This window comes from Ixodes scapularis, unplaced genomic scaffold, assembly GCF_016920785.2.
Source record: "Ixodes scapularis isolate PalLabHiFi unplaced genomic scaffold, ASM1692078v2 PGA_scaffold10__122_contigs__length_95168666, whole genome shotgun sequence".
Lineage (NCBI taxonomy): Eukaryota > Metazoa > Arthropoda > Arachnida > Ixodida > Ixodidae > Ixodes > Ixodes scapularis.
In genome coordinates this window covers 79,546,723-79,554,222 of record NW_024609836.1, presented here as the reverse complement: position 1 = coordinate 79,554,222, position 7,500 = coordinate 79,546,723, and the positions used below count along the sequence as shown (strand labels likewise).

Genomic DNA, 7,500 nt, shown 5'->3' with positions numbered 1-7,500 from the left:
AGTAATTGCTAAATTTCAGGCACAATTACAATTACTTTTGCAAGATTTTGCGGCGGTGGTGCTTTTCCCCCCTGGCCACGGCGACGAGAGCACAACCGAAGCAATAAAAGAGAGAGTCTCCCAACCTGCTCAAAAAAAGGGAAAAGGGAGGCTGGGATAGAACGGAATGAAGGATTTTGTAGACTGCAAAACGATTTAATGAAGAATTTCAGAAATAATTTGATAAATGAGGGCTTCATTCGCGTCCGTTTTCGTTCCTGTCGTAGTTGAATCTGACTCTTCGTCTCGTTCGCTTCCTGTTGCTCCTGTTTCTAGGGGTCTTTCTTATTTCTCATTCCCACACGGGGGTATGGGGGTCAAAGTCGAGCTGGTTGGCTCCGATCACATCATCCGGTCGAGGCGGGGAGGTTCGAAGTTTTCCTTACGCGTCTTCGCCGCTAGCATATTCGCTTACATATTTCAGTCAAGTTTGGGGACTTTTTTGTTCATGTAATTATTCTCTTTTCTTTATGAGTTTTCACGTCTTTCTCCTCTATCTCGTATGTTGGTACCACTAACAGAGGGTCGTGCTACTCTAATATCGAGGCGAAGAAGCGCAGTTTAGCAACAACAGTTGGAAGTAAGGCAGGGTGAGTCGTGTTAATTAGACCTGCTGCTTCTTTGCTTCTTCGCCTGACATGACGATCCTAAATTTATTATATATCTCAGGAGCTTTTTTTTTTTTTTTGGTGTTACCGTGCACTGAATTAACCCAGAATCCCTGGCAAGAGAGTTGCTGCTATTGTGACACTAGTTTTGTGGAAGCGACCGCAGTTCGCGTGCTACGGTTACCCACATCCGACATGTTACAAGTCCACAGACAGGGAGAGGCAGCGAATCACCGAGTTTTATGATACCAGTACTGTCGCATATTTGTTTCCTTGTATTATTTTTAAGTTTATTTTTTGTTGGTTTGACTTGGATACCATTTGCACAAGCTCTAAAGAGATTCACCTCGCACCTGTGAATTTTGTCGCCATTTATTTTTATTTTTTGAGAATATAAGAAATCAGAAGTTCATTACTCCAAACTATTAAGTTCTATAATCCATTTAACAAATTTCATAAGAGAAAAGTACAATGCGTGACATTTATACAGCGGCCATATAACTCGTTTACAGTTATATGGCCCAAGGTGGGTAACTCTCAGAAATAAGTAATTGTAAAGTAATTGCATTACTTTTAAAAAGTAATTTGTAATTGCAATGAACTACTTTCGAGTAGTAGTAATTGTAATTGTAGTTAAACTACTTTGGGGGCTAAGTAATTGTAATTGTAATTAAATTACATTTTGAAAGTAATTTACCCATGTATGGCCCATACGCACATTCGCGTTTGAGCGCGGTGCGTTCCGTAGCGGCAAGCGAACGCGTTGCGTTGCGAAGACCGTTTGCGCCAAGCTTGTACGCACAGTTGCGTTGACACGCAGTCTACCGCAGTCAAGAGCCAATAAGAACGCGCTATCGTCGCTAGTGGCTCACCAATAGTAAGCGAAACCCAAGGCAACATGGCGGCGCACGGCGACGGCGTCGGTGTTCGATCTTGGGACAATCTCGCCGGCTTCCCCGACGTTTTGTCAAGCTTGAACCATCGCAGCCTTGGAAAATACAGTCCCCACCGCTTCCCAAAACGAAAAAGCAAGCACTGCGACCGGCGAACCGGATACGTCTCGCCGAGTCGGCCGGGTGGGGCGAGCGAACACGTCATCCCCTCTCCTCTTTCGGCTTCTGATTGGTCGAACGCACCCGAACGCACCGCAACGCTTCGGAAATTTGAGCGAGTCTCTACTCGCTTGCGTCGCGCTACCGAGCGTTGCGGGAAGGCGCGCGTCGCTCTGCAAGCGACCGCGCCTGGCCGCAAGGACTCTGCAACGCACTCAAACGCGTTCAAACGCGAATGTGCGTATGGCCCTTGAGGGGCGTGAGGGCCGTGAGGTTCAGTGAGGGTGAGTGAAGGGTTGAAGGTGGGTATGACTGTGAGGATGAGGAAGAGTGAGGGGCTGAAGGTGAGTGCAGCTGTGGGGGTGAGGGTGAGTGAGGGGCTTAGATGAGTGTGGCTGTGAGGGTGAGGGTGAGTGAGGGCCACCTAAATGCCGACCTCTGCTGGTGTGCCCACCAGCAATGCTGATGTGTCGAGCACACCAGCCTGGTCTGCCCACCAGCAATGGTGGTGAATCAAGGAGACCAGCTTGGTGTGTCCACTGGAAATGCTGGTCTACCCGCACACCAGCCTGGTGGGCACACCAAGCGAGTCTGAAGTCATACTACACGGGCTCATGTGAACACCAGGCAGCCTGGTCTGCACACCACGCAGTTTGATGTGACACCAGTGTTGTATTTTTGTTGACTTTTCCCCCGTTCGCGAGTGTGTTTCTTTATTAGTTTGTGTGACGCACTTCCCCCCCGACGCGATGCCTAGTTTCCTCCTGTCTTGGTGGTCGGCGGAGACCCCGCGGCGGGCTCCTTTGTACTCAAGAAGTGTCCCCCTCGTCCCCAGCACTTTCCCGCACTCTAAAAAAAAGGGTGTCATGGGGTACACCCATAGGGGGTGTAAGTGCTTGTCACATATACTACACCCTTTGGGGGAATACAAGTGCACCCCAAATATGGGAGTACGTGTACACCCGTTGGTGTGGTGCACATGTACACCTTTTTCTACAGAAATCTCACTCGAAGGGAACACAGGTGCACCCCATTCGATGGTGTACGGCTGCACCTCTTTCTACACGCGCTTCACTCAAAGGGAACACAGATGCACCCCATTCGATGGTGTACCATTGCACCTCTTCATACACCCGCTTCACTCAAAGGGAACACAGACGCACCCCGCTCAATAGTGTACCATTACTCCCCTTTCTACACCTACTGCTCTCAAAGAGAACACAGGAGCACCCCGTTCAATAGTGTACTGTTACACCTCTTTCTACACTCACTGAATTCGGAGAGAACACAGATGCACCCGGTTCAAAGGTGCATGGTTACACCACTTTATGCACCCGTTTCATAACTTCATAAACCTATTTAAGACATCAAGGAAAACAGTAAAAAATGTATGCGCCCCGGTGATTCCAAAAAGGCAGGTAAACGGACACACGGTATTGTTTTCAAATCTCATAGAAGTTTATTAGACAGCCTATTCCGTAAACAAGTACAAACTTGCAAGCAATCCGTGATATCTGAAGACGTACAAAGAAGCTTTTACACAACTGAAAAGATTACTAAGCAAACAAGAACCGGGGGTGAGTCTTAGGTAGTGTCCATTCTGCCAGCAGCCAGTAGAAGTATTTCCACAAATATCCACCGGCAGTCGCCGTTAATTCATCGAACGACGTTTCATCGACAACTCAGATTAGCTTTTCTATTTTAGCTTCTCTCCTTTCTTTTCTTGTAATGAGCCGCCCCAGAATGTATCCGCGAAGTGAAGTGTATGGGGACAGGTGGGCTAACATTTTTGTAATTAGCCGCCGCAGACTGTCGCCACGAAGCGGCGCGAACGGGTCGGCTGGGTCGGTGAGCACGCGCCTCATAGACACACGCGCGACAAAATGTCCCTACAACGTGCATTTTGCGTAACGAGTGACGATGAAACGTTAGTGTCGATGAAACGTGTCTACAAAACGTGCATCGACAAAAACGTGTTTTCACAAAACGCCAGGAGAATAAGAAAGTCAGTATTCCACCTGCAGTTGTCACATGATTGTATACAGCTAATGGCAGGCGACTGCAGATAGAATTTCGGGGAAATTATTCTCTCGGCTGCTAGAAAATAGACACTGCCTAATTCTAGAGGTAATCCGGAACGGAACGGTCAGTTGTTGCAAAGGAGTAGGTTGCAGTGCACTTACGATGAAAATACCGGACTTGAAATATGTAATCCGATATATATGTCGACACGGGCACTGCAGAACCACACAAACACAAAAACGAAATGAAAGGGGTCCGTGAAGATTCAACACGATGTGGCCGAAGCAGTAATTTGCCGAACCGAACACTAAACACATCACATAACTTCCTTGGGCTTTTTTGAAGAAATCCCGTGTTTCCAATACACGCGTAGGACTTTTCAAACACTGGAAATCTTGGTACACTCGAATACGTTGTCACGGGCGAAATATGATCGCAGCACAGCACACAAGCAACTAGGCCGGAAAGCAGACATTCCGAGGTCGAAAAAAGCTACTACGTCACCCGTGAAACCTTTACCACGTGATCACCTCCTGCCGTATCCGCGCTCAGACAGAGGAGTCGAGGGATAAAAAAAGCCTTCGGTTCATTGGTCCGGCAACTGCGCGCCTTCTTCTATGCTTTCAGCTTAGGGAGAGAAAGAAAAAGAAATGAGTATGAAAATTGCAGCTCCTTCAAGGCCGAAAGGGGCCACCCTCGCAAAGGCTTATCTTCGGGGGCAACCCAACAATGAAAGGATTTGTCGCTTATATCCTCTTGAAAGTTCGACCCAAAGTTAATAGTGCAGTGGATGCTATCCGTGGCCTTGGCCTTCAGGCTGGTGCTGTGCTCTGCCTTATCTCTAGCTTGGAGACTGTAGTCACGTGATCCTATTCGGAGACCCGATTGGCCTAAAACAAGCATAGCGTCCACTCTACTGTCAATACCGAGGGAACACGATAGCTCCATACTTCCTAAGAAACTGCCCATCCCAAAGAGTGACCTCCATGGGGGAATCCAAGCACAAGCTGATCGGGGCGCGTGGCTAGCGTGGCGGTGCATTGGTACACCTAGATGTTTTTAAGGGAGAGGGGGATGCTCATTGTCGGTGTACAAGCACACTGGCTGGGCAACGGAGGGTGCGTCCTTCAGGAAAAGGGTGCATGAGCGCCTGATGCACCCGACTACACCCTTTTTTTCTTAGAGTGCGGGCGGCCTTGAGCAGCTTGGGGCGCTCGCCTCTTCGGGGGTTTCACTTTCCCTTTCCGCCAGTATTCTTATTGAAGTTTGAGAAAACATAGGAGTCTTCTCTGTGAGTCGAAGCCGAGAAGATGTGTGTTGGTGCGCTTTCCTGACTTCCGACGAGATAAAAATAGTTAGACATGGTCTGGTAGCAAAACAACAAAGAAAGCTAGTAATTAGTAGTTTTTGGTGGCAGCAACAGGGAATTAATGGCAAGATCATGCCTACAACGAGCCAGGAGGGCGTCGACCGCCTGAAGCGAAAGAGAACTGCACTGCAAGCCGCCCCAACAAAGATCATCAACGAGATCGGAATTCTGCTGGCCATGGACCCAAGAGACAATGGTTTGTTTGTTTGTTTGTTTATTTTAAGTGCCCAAAAACAGCCAAAGCCTATACATTGGTGCACTTGTTAGTAACATTTCAGATAGCATGTAAACGCAAACAAGAAAAGTATGGTCACCTCATACACCTCTAAAGGAAAAACACAGGAATTGAATAGCTGCAAAGAATGAACATTGTTTCAATACATGAAGCATGCACTTCCTAAAATGAGGTTGGTTAGTGTTGAAAATGTCAATGCCATCTGATTCCAGATGATTCAAGTAGTTTTGCAGTCGGCCCGAGGATGACGTGAAATCGCTGTAATTGACATGGGAAGTGCGACTAGAACGAACATTTCTACCGGGTATATGATAGTGAATAGATGTGACCAGAGAGCAAATATCGTGATTAGAATGTATGCATTTAAACAAGAATAAAAGGTCGCGCGAGCATCGTCTTGTTGTAAGGTTAGTGATTTGCAATTGTCTAAGCACTTCGTTGTAATCATATAGATCGTGTGATGGGGATCTAAAATGATAAGTTCTGGCAAATCTTTTCTGTACGCGTTCCACATTATTGGAAGCTGTAGCACTAAGGCTCTTCCAAATCACAGTGCAAAAGTCATGATTTGGACGAACTATGTTTCGATAAAGTACGTATAAAAGGTAAACACTTGAAAAACACTTACTAAATCTTGAAATTGCACCGAGAAGACGAAAACAAGAGCTCACAACGTATGTCGCGTGCGAGGTAAAGTTGAGCTTGGACTATAGCATCACTCCCAGATCTTTCACAATCGTAACTCGAGTAATCGACGAATTTTCTAAGTAGTACAGAAAGTGAGTTGGATTAGTCTTACGCGTGAAAGTTATTACATTTGTTTTTCCAATGTTAAGATCAAGCCCGTTATCTTTACACCATAGACAGATGGCGTTGATATCTTCCTGCAGTAGAGCACAATCATTTCATGACGAAATATTTTTATAGATCTTGAGGTCATCAGCGAACTGCAAGAGGCTCCAATGGCGAATGATGTCTTGGACATCTTTAACAAATATATTAAAAAGAAGAGGTTCCAGATTGGAACCCTGGGGTACACCAGATGGCACAAGAAAAAAACAAGACCTAACATTTGCGTAGCCGACACAGTTTTCTCTTGCAGAAAGATAACTTTCAAAGCAAGAACAGTACTCGTCGCTGAGACCAGAAACAGAAAGTTTGTGTAACAGTAACTTGTGGTTTACACGATCAAATGCCTTGCTACAATCAAAATACACTGCGTCAACTTGCTCTCGAGAACAGACTCTTGGGGCAACATCATTTAAAATCGCTAACTAACCCTTCAACAGTTTTCTTTAAAAACTTTGGGACCCCGTCTGAATAAGTGTAATTATCTAACATCTTGTTTACAAATAAAAACACATTTTGACTTTACTTGAGTTGAAAAAATAAAACCACCTAATTACGTCATTGAGTTGCTGACCCTGAAGACTACGAGTGTGTTTGAGGGGTGCCATAAATGGCCACTATTTCTCTTTTTTTATACAGCTAGGACACGCAGGAGAAATCGGTTTTATGTTCTTTACTTTGGAAGTGTCAAATAAGGGCAACTTCCACAAATATTTGACCAAAGTCCAGAAACCGGTGCACTGCCCCTTTAATTGGCTCCGCAATATGTTTCATGTGGAGTCTTTTGAAGTCGTATGTTGATTATTGGGTGTCCTGTTTTGTTTCCGTTCTTGAGCTGCCCTACGTGCCTACATTGGGAACATGCCCAAGAAAGAAGTCGACGCTAGGCTGGCCAAGGCGAACACATACTTGGCTACCTTTGTGCAAGACACCTTCACTAAGTGGAAAAAAGTCAAACGGAAGAAGGGCCAAGAGGCAGCAGCAGAGGCAGACGAGATGGCGCTTTTGTCGACACTGTCTCCCTTACGGCTCCTTACCTCCCCTTCTGGCACTGCAGAATAAGGGTAGTATGACTTTCTGAGGGATTCGTTTTTTTGGCCAGCATATCGACACACACGCCTGGACTGACGTTTTATATTGGCTTGCAATAATTAGATACTTCATTCTTTATATCAAACATGATTTTCTAACATGAATTTCAGAACATGAACGCAACAGCTCAGTAACTATCTAACGGAGACTCTATGGATCAAATGAGAATCTCGTGCAACGAGAGATCATATGGGTCAATGTGTCAAATAAGAATCTCGTATGAAACGAGAAATC

General features: G+C 45.9%; 1 pseudogene; it reads right to left on the bottom strand.

Annotated features, from left to right (window-relative positions):
- Window positions 1–5,405: 5,405 nt before the first annotated feature.
- LOC115314695 lies at window positions 5,406–6,260 on the bottom strand (annotated as a pseudogene).
- Between the last annotated feature and the right edge of the window lie 1,240 nt (window positions 6,261–7,500).